The sequence below is a fragment of the Mustelus asterias genome, chromosome 7 (genome assembly GCF_964213995.1).
Source record: "Mustelus asterias chromosome 7, sMusAst1.hap1.1, whole genome shotgun sequence".
In the NCBI taxonomy this organism is placed as follows: domain Eukaryota; kingdom Metazoa; phylum Chordata; class Chondrichthyes; order Carcharhiniformes; family Triakidae; genus Mustelus; species Mustelus asterias.
This window is the reverse complement of record NC_135807.1, coordinates 52,937,660-52,947,395: the sequence shown is the minus strand read 5'-3', so window position 1 is coordinate 52,947,395 and position 9,736 is coordinate 52,937,660. Positions and strand designations below refer to the sequence as shown.

The 9,736-nt window shown below is 44.4% G+C and overlaps 1 protein-coding gene across 2 annotated transcripts in view; it reads right to left on the bottom strand.

The window, feature by feature from the left end:
* dlgap1a (discs, large (Drosophila) homolog-associated protein 1a) overlaps positions 1-9,736 on the bottom strand; it is a 188,807-nt gene that overhangs the window by 154,007 nt on the left and 25,064 nt on the right. The window lies entirely within an intron of this gene.

Genomic DNA, 9,736 nt, shown 5'->3' with positions numbered 1-9,736 from the left:
GATTCAAGCAGCCACGTTACAATGAATCCTGATTAAAACAGAAGGTTTCTTGGCAACAAGTGATGCGTTTATCAGGAACCAGCTGTGCGAGGAGGACTGTGAACATGGCTGATGATTTAAAATTAATTCACTGATGCGGAGGATAAGCCAAATTCAGACAAAGACCTGAGTTCAAAGAACAATTATCGGGAACTAGCACTAAGTGAACTGTTGCATTCCAAGGAACGATACAGCAGAGTGCGCTCTTTGGCAGCCGTGGGTGCAGCTTCTCCTGAAATATTTGCTGAGATTATGAACACTGTGCCCCAACTTGTACTTCACTCTGCTTGGTTTAGAATTCAATGTGCTCAATTACATTTGTGAATTCCTGACAGCAATATGCCTCTCCTTCACAAACATCTTCACCTCCAAAATTAAACAAACCCTCCTGGATATTTGACAAGAATGAAGACAGACCACCCTAATACAGTGCCTTTCATGACCTCAGGACATTTCAAAGCAATTCGCAGGTAATGAAGTACTTCAGAGATGTACTTCATCTCTGAAGTACTTCGTCGATGGAGACGGGAGAGGTGCCGGAGGGTTGGAGGATTGCGGGTGTGGTTCCTATTTTCAAGAAGGGGAATAGGGATAGCCCAGGTAATTACCGACCGGTGAGTCTAACCTCAGTGGTTGGTAAACTGATGGAGAAGATCCTGAGGGACAGGATATATGAGCATTTCGAGAGGTTTAGTATGCTCAAGAATACTCAGCATGGCTTTGTCAAGGGCAGATCGTGCCTTACGAGTCTGGTGGAGTTCTTCGAAAATGTGACTAAACACATTGACGAAGGGAAGGCGGTAGATGTGGTTTATATGGATTTTAGCAAGGTGTTTGATAAGGTCCCCCATGCAAGGCTTCTAGAAAAAGTGAGAGGGCATGGGATCCAAGGGGCTGCTGCCCGGTGGATCCAGAACTGGCTTGCCCAAAGGAGGCAGAGAGTGGGTATAGATGGGTCTTTTTCTAAATGGAGGTCAGTCACCAGTGGTGTGCCCCAGGGATCTGTTTTGGGACCCTTGCTGTTTGTCATTTTCATAAATGACCTGGATGAGGAAGCGGAGGGATGGGTTGGTAAGTTTGCCGAAGACACGAAGGTTGGTGGGGTTGTGGATAGTCTGGAGGGATGTCAGAAGTTACAGAGGGACATAGATAGGCTGCAAGACTGGGCGGAGAAGTGGCAGATGGACTTCAACCCAGATAAATGCGTCGTGGTCCATTTTGGCAGGTCAAATGGGATGAAGGAGTACAATATAAAGGGAAAGACTTTTAGTACTGTAGAGGATCAGAAGGACCTTGGGGTCCGGGTCCATAGGACTCTAAAATCGGCCCCGCAGGTGGAGGAGGTGGTTAAGAAGGCGTATGGTGTGCTGGCCTTTATCAATCGAGGGATTGAGTTTAGGAGTCCGGGGATAATGATGCAGCTATATAAGACCCTCGTCAGACCCCACTTGGAGTACTGTGCTCAGTTCTGGTCGCCTCACTATGGGAAGGATGTGGAAAAGATTGAAAGGGTGCAGAGGAGATTTACAAGGATGTTGCCTGGATTGAGTGGCATGCCTTATGAGGATAGGCTGAGGGAGCTCGGTCTTTTCTCCTTGGAGAGACGAAGGATGAGAGGAGACCTAATAGAGGTGTATAAGATGTTGAGAGGCATAGATCGGGTGGACTCTCAGAGGCTTTTTCCCGGGGTGGAAATGTCTGCTACGAGAGGACACAGGTTTAGGGTGCTGGGGGGTAGGTACAGGGGAGATGTTAGGGGTAAGTTTTTCACACAGAGGGTGGTGGGCGAGTGGAATTGGCTGCCATCAGTGGTGGTGGAGGCGAACTCAATAGGGTCTTTTAAGAGACTCCTGGATGAGTACATGGAGCTTAATAGAATGGAGGGTTATAGGTAGGTCTAGAAGGTAGGGATGTGTTCGGCACAACTTGTGGGCCGAAGGGCCTGTTTGTGCTGTAGTTTTTCTATGTTTCTATGTATTCTATGTAGTCACTATTGCAATGGCGGCACGGTAGCACAGTGGTTAGCACTGCTGCTTCACAGCTCCAGGGTCCCGGGTTCGATTCCCGGCTCGGGTCACTGTCTGTGTGGAGTTTGCACATTCTCCTCGTGTTTGCGTGGGTTTCCTCCGGGTGCTCCGGTTTCCTCCCACAGTCCAAAGATGTGCGGGTTAGGTTGATTGGCCAGGTTAAAAATTGCCCCTTAGAGTCCTGAGATGCGTAGGTTAGAGGGATTAGCGGGTAAATATGTGGGGGTAGGGCCTGGGTGGGATTGTGGTCGGTGCAGACTCAATGGGCCGAATGGCCTCCTTCTGCACTGTAGGGTTTCTATGATGATTTCTATGATGAAGGAAATGCAGCAGCCAATTCACGCACAGCAAGCTCACACAAATAGCAATGAGATGAAGCTGAGTTAATCGGTTGTTAGTGATGGTGATTGAGGATGATAGATGTAGCCGTCTTACTCTTTGAAATAATGTTGTGTGATTTTTTACGTCAACCTGAGAAAGCAGCAGATCAGGAAGCATTTGCTCCCTCTGAGGCTTTGCCTTGGCTCTATAGCTCAGGCATGGCATTAGCTTAGTTCTGGGTTTCCCAACCAATTACAGTGATAAGGAATTCAACATTACTTTTTGAGGCTTCTTCAGTCACAGAAATGGAAAGGAGATGTGAGAAGGTGCCTCCTACCCCTCCCTAGATCTCTGACTCTTCCCTGGATCCACTACAGTTTGCCTGTCGCCGCAACAGGTCCACAGCAGACGCCATCTCCCTGGCCCTGCATTCAACCCTAGAACACCTAGCTAACAAGGACATCTATGTCAGACTCCTATTTATTGACTACAGCTCAACCTTCGACACTATTATTCCCACGAAACTCATCTCCAAATTTTGTGGCCTGGGTCTCAGCACCTCCCTCTGCGACTGGATCCTGAACTTGCTAACTCACAGACCACAATCAGTAAGGATAGGCAACAACACCTCCTCCACGATCATCCTCAACAGCGGTGCCCCACAAGGCTGTGTTCTCAGCCCCCTACTATACTCTTTATACACCTATGACTGTGCGGCCAAATTCCCCTCCAATTCAATTTTCAGGTTTGCTGACGACACCACCGTAGTGGGTCGGATCTGAAACAATGACGAGACAGAATATAGGAATGAGATAGAGAATCTGGTGAACTGGTGCAGCAACAATAATCTCTCCCTCAATGTCAACAAAATGAAGGAGATTGTCATCGACTTCAGGAAGCGTAAAGGAGAACTTGCCCCTGTCTACATCATTGGAGACAAAGTAGAAAGGGTCGAGAGCTTCAAGTTTTTAGGTGTCCAGATCACCAACAACCTGTCCTGGTCCCCCCATGCCGACACTATAGTTAAGAAAGCCCACCAACGCCTCTACTTTCTCAGAAGACTAAGGAAATTTGGCATGTCAGCTACGACTCTCACCAACTTTTACAGATGCACCATAGAAAGCATTCTTTCTGGTTGTATCACAGCTTGGTATGGCTCCTGCAAGGAACTACAAAAGGTTGCGAATGTAGCCTAATCCATCACGCAAACCAGCCTCCCATCCATTGACTCTGTCTACACTTTCCACTGCCTCAGCAAAGCAGCCAGCATAATTAAGGACCCCACGCACCCCGGACATTCTCTCTTCCACCTTCTTCCTTCGGGAAAAAGATACAAAAGTCTGAGGTCACGTACCAACCGCCTCAAGCACAACTTCTTCCCTGCTGCTGTCAGATTTTTGAATGGACTTACCTTGCATTAAGTTGATCTTTCTCGACACCCTAGCTTTGTCTGTAACACTACATTCTGCACTCTCTCATTTCCTTCTCTATGAACGGTATGTTTTGTCTGTATAGCACGCAAGAAACAATGCTTTTCATTGTATGCTAATACATGTGACAATAATAAGTCAAATCAAATCAAATCAAATCAAGTTACTGCTGCAGGATCTGGCGGACCAAAGCGAAGAGCTGTTTCCACAGATGGGAGGAAGTGTCCAGCCTTTCAAAGCAAGCAGGTGTGCATGAAAGTGTCCAGGGAAGTGAGCAGCAGGAGTCTCATCCCTCAAACTTAGATACAGTTCCCCAAGAGGCACAGTTGCCTCATGAGGGCAGGAAAGCTGAGTGATGTCTTATTTTCAGGCACCAATTCCCACATTCTGACTTCCTCAGCATTCTCCTGCACGGTACTTCTCAGAACAACACATCTCGCAGCTCCATTCATTCTTCCCTCCCCAGGCAGCTCCTCACATGCCCATCGAACAAGACAGCACACACATTCCTACATCTTATTGCCATCTTTCACCCATCCCTCACTGTCACCGTCAACAAACGTTGCTATTGCCTCATCTCTGCACAATCCATTTCTCACACTCAAAACATTCTCCTCACAGGAAAAGAGTGCACACAACAGCAAGGAGAGGCAGAGAACCCTCGGTGATAGCCACTGGCAGTGCATGCTCATTCATTCCACCAGTTCTACTTGTGAAGTTTGTTGATTCGGGCTGGACATATTCCGAGAGACTTTGGGGCAAGCCACATCACAGAGTGCTGGCGGTTGGCATTATCGAGTTATGAGTTGCCTGTACAAACAGAAAAAATACAAATCCTGCCCCACCCCTTCCCACTGCTGTTGATGCATAATATTTGGGTAGAGATACTGGGAACATCAGTGACAATAAAATCTCTGAGCTGCTACTCACCCTATATCACAGCAATATCCATTCTCACCCTTTACCTCAACTTCTGTCGTTTCACTTGATAAATCATGCCACCAGATTGTTCCCCCCTCTCACCCCCTGGCCCCAGTGCCCCCTGAGAGTCTGCTCTCCACCGAGTTCTTTGCTCTCTGCCAAGGCAGGAATAGAGTGCCGACATTTCCCAGCCAGCACTGCAGGATCCTCCTTTCTGGTCAAGGGGATGATGGTGCTTGTGGACCAAGTGGACCAAGTGGACCCAATAATGTCAATGGAATATTGTTTTAAAATCTCCTGAAAGGCTTTCTTTGGACAATGAGAGATTGATGCTGATTCTGGGAGGGTTAGCAACTATATTACATGCCGCTGGAGGTTAAGATGTCAGCAATGACCTGGCGCAAGAGTCTGACATATGGGGAAACCGATCCTCTGTCTGTGGAACCTGTCTTGGCGTATCATTTTCTTTGAGCTGACTCTCTGTGTCCATCCCCTCTGCCCTGTGGAGTGGCATTTCGCTGAGGAGAAGGGTGCTGCGTGATGGTGCTGCTGATGGTGCTTTTGCGGTTGTGTATCTCTTGTTCTTCATCAGAGATCAAAGGTAGAGTTACATATTGCTCCCATGCTGCAGTGAAAGCTGACAGCAGAGAAGATCAGATCAAAATGAGTAAAGTCCACAGCAGATAAAATGACTTCCAAAAGTTGAAATTGTCCTTGAAGCAGTGAAATCTAGCTCTCTGAACAAGTGCTGTGATCACAAGTCTCTCACAGAGGCAGCCGCACTGTTTGATCCATCATTTTAATTGGACAATGGCTCCCCACTGTACTCCCAACTTGTGACCTTGGCAAGTTTCACACAGCTCAGAGAACCCGGATAATTATGGAATTCTGAATTAGATCCACAATTGACTGACAACTTAAATATTTAAATTACTTACTTGACAATTCCATGGGATGGGGGATGCCAATTGTCTCCAATCGCGCCCTGGTAAAAAAGTGGGAAGGATCATGTTGGGTTCCCGAGTTGCTAGCATTTTCCAGGGCTTTAATTCCCATTATTCCATTACTTAAAAAGGAAGGGAGATTGAAATCTGGAAACTACAGACCAACTAGCTTAACATTTGTCAAAAAGAAAATGCTAGAAGCTGTATTTAAAGGAGCTATAGCAGGGCACTTGGATAAGTTAAAGGTTATAACGTAAAGTCAACATGGTTTTGTGAAATCAGGTTTAATCAATTTATTAGCATTCTTTAAGGAAGTAACATGTGTTGTGGATAAAGGGGAACCAGTAGATAAAATGTACTTAGATTTCCAGAAGACATTTGATGAAGTGCAACATCAAAAGTTATTGCGGGAAATAAAAACTCATGTATGGGGGATATCATATTGACATAGATAGAAGATTGCCTAGCTAACAGGAGGCAGAGAGTAGGTATAAATGGGTCTTTTTCAGGTGTGCCACAGGGATTAGTGCTCAAATCACAACTGTATATAATTTGTCTAAATCACTTGGATGAAGGGATGCATGGGATGGTTGCCAAATTGCTGATGACATAAAGATAGATAATGAAGAGGGCTAAAGGAGGCTATAAAAAGACATAGATAAGTTAAATGAGTGGACAAAGATCTGGTATATGGAGTATAATGTGGGAAAATGCGCAATTGCCCATTTTGGTAGGAAGAATAAAAGAGAAGCATATTATCTGTATGGTGAGAGATTGTAGAGCTCTAAGATGTAGAGGGATCTGACTGTCTTAGTGCATGAATCACAAAAGGCTGGTATGCAAGTACAGCAAGTAATTAGGAAAGCTAATTCAATATTAACATTTATTGTGAGGGGAATTAATGACAAATGTAGGCAGGTTATAGTTTAGTTATACAGAGTACTAGTGATACCATATCTGGAGCACTGTGTACAGTATTGGTCACCTTATTTAAGGAAGGAGGTAAATGCATAGATAGAAGTTCTGAGAAGGTTTATCAGACTAATACGTGAAATGGGCAGATTATCGCATGAGGAAAGGTTAGACAGGTTAGGCTTGTATCCGCTGCAGTTTAGAAGATTAAGAGGTGACTTGATTGAAACCTTTAAGATCCTGAGGGGTCTTGACAGGGTGGATGTGGAGAGGATGTTTCCTCTTGTGGGAGAATCTAGAACTAGTGGTTACTGTTTAAAAATAAGGGTCACCCATTTAAAAAGATGAGGCAATTTTTTTTCTCTGAGAGTCGTGAGTCTTTGTAACTCTATTTCTGAAAAGGCGCTGGAAACAGAACATGAAATTCTCCCATTTGGGGGCTAAGGCCTGTGACAGATGCAGGAATGCGGAGTGTTTCCAGCTGCAAAGGCTGGTGGGAAAACACGCCAAATTTTCCAGCTCTGACCTTAGTAACTATGTAACAAGGTGTTTTGTGCTGTATTCCATGACAGGGCAGGTCTGCTGGTGCATAGTCATGATGTGGAGATGCCGGTGTTAGACTGGGGTAAACACAGTAAGAAGTAAGAACCTGGTGCTGTTAAACTTCTTACGGTGCATAGTCAGCCATCCTCTATGGGTGTCATATTGAGAAGGTGTCCAACATCGTCGATCCACTATTGAAGAAAGGTGAACCTCCTGAAAATGAAAATGGGTCTCTGGGGACACTCTGAGACCGGTAGATGGATCTCTTGAGAAAGAGGATGGATCTCCAGGAATGTTCTGAGGTGGGAAGATGGATCCCCTCCAAGACACCGAATCTGCAAGATTTACCTGTAGATATGCCCCTCTCCACCCTCTTCTGTGGTATTCTTGGGTCCAGGGTTGTCATCAGCCTCCATCTTGAACTTTGGAGGCAGCCCCAGGCATTGTTCAGGTGAGTACCAATATCTGCATGCCACATTGTTCCAGACCTGTTTCGCATCAATGTGTTTTCCCATTGGCACACAGAGAATCGGGCATGGGCAGTCGGCCCTTCATCTGTATTCCATTAGTGGGATATAAATGAGTTTGATGCCAGCCTCCAGCGGGTCTCCCCATCCCATGGTGGGCACCAGCGGAAGATCCCGCTGTAAATTCATGCCAGCATTGAACCTGCCGGTGGGGACCTGGGAAATTCCGCCCAGAATCTTTGAATATTTTTAAGATAGAGGTGGCGAGATTCTTGGTAAGCATAGGTTATCGGGGGTAGGCAGAATGCAGATTTGCAGTTAATATCAGATCAACCATGATCTTATTAAATGGTGGAGCAGGCTTGAGGGGCCGAAGGGCTTACTCCTACTCCTTGGTTGTATGTCCCCATTCATACTCAAACCTGTCCCCTCGCACTGATAGCAGTTAAAATTCTACCCTGCGTAAGAATGCAAGTTCTGCAGCATTAAAATATCTCAACTTGCTAGTGGACAATTCTCTTGTGAAGCTCGCATGAAGTGAAAGGTGTAGACAAATCACTATCTTGTATCAAAGTCATGCTAGTCTTGATATGGGCTTAGTATAGATAATATTTGGAAAATATTCCTTTCACTAAATAACACCTTGAATAAAAATCTACCATTCATTTATTTTTCCAAATTTGAAGAAAACACCACTACTCTGCGCATCCTGGCAGACTAAAATATTTACTCTACACTATTGTGAGTTCACTGTAAGTTAGTGTTGATTAGTAAAGGGGAATGTGATCACTCCAGGTCCCCATCAAACCATGCAAGTTAACAGTATCTATAAAAATGCTTCTAAAGATTATGGCAAAAAGGATGAATAGATAAGTCACGTTGGAGTATAGATTGAGCGAAGCTGCACCCAGACATGCAATATTCGTAATTGGAGTACAGACTAAGATATGCCCCTTAATATTATTGTGCCGATTCTGCAAACCATGTTTCCACAAAGTGAAACGCCACATCAGGAAAGCAGTATTATTGAATTTACTCTTTTTTCTGAAACTTTATACAACAGATTGTTGCCTTTCACCAGCAAAAGACTGAACGTAGATTTAAATAAACGACTCCAGTTGTTCTTATGCTGTCTTTCTCTTTGCACCACTCTACCGCATTGTCTAATTAACACAATTTTCATTTTTTAGAAAACGACACAATTTGCAACTTTTGAAGCAAATAAACAATTCAGACAATTCAAGAAATTATTATCAGTGATTAATGGATAAACTGTTATAGTCAACTTTATGACAAGCACAAATATTGGCACCTTCTTGAAAGTGTCTATCATCACTAAGGATTGATACCCTGGTATTCAGACTTCCAATGGAGATAAACTAAATCTTTTGGTGGGACAGTACTGATTCTATTGGATGTACAGGCTATTAGAGAGAAAAAAAACATTTTTATTATTTAATAATAACACTGCAGACAAGAATAAACACTCTTGATTAACAGAATTAGTGGGGGCTGGGGGCAAGGGGCATACATGGGGTCAGCTGTTAGAATTTTTTGCGTTTGTTGCCACTGGTAGCCTTATCCATTTTAAAAATTCATTCGTGGGACATGGGCGTCGTTGGCTGGCCAGCATGTATTACCCATCCCTAGTTGCCCTTGAGAAGGTGGTGGTGAGCTGGCTTCTTGAATTGCTGCAGTCGATGTGCTGTGGCTTGACCCACAATGCCGTTAGGGAGGGAATTCCATGATTTTGCCCAATAACAGAAGGCTGGAATATTTCCTGATCTGTGGGGTCCTGTGTTTTCCTATTCAAGTAAATTGTCACTAAACTGGACTTATTCATGTGGGTCACATATTCTGCGAAGAGTTTAGCTCCCCCAATTCTTTGAACAAAAGCTGGCAGAGTAACTGCAATTCTCCAAAATTAACAATCTGGTAATGATATTTTGAACAATTGTGTCTTTAAAAGTGCATTTTTGAGAATTCAAATATTATAAATAATTATGGAGAAAAGTAATGTACTAATGGAGAAAAAAAGGTTGTACTTTTTGCATCATTTTCCCTCAACTAGCGACACCCATCGACATTCATTATGGAAATTCATTATGAAATTCAGTAGATGCAGAGGGAGA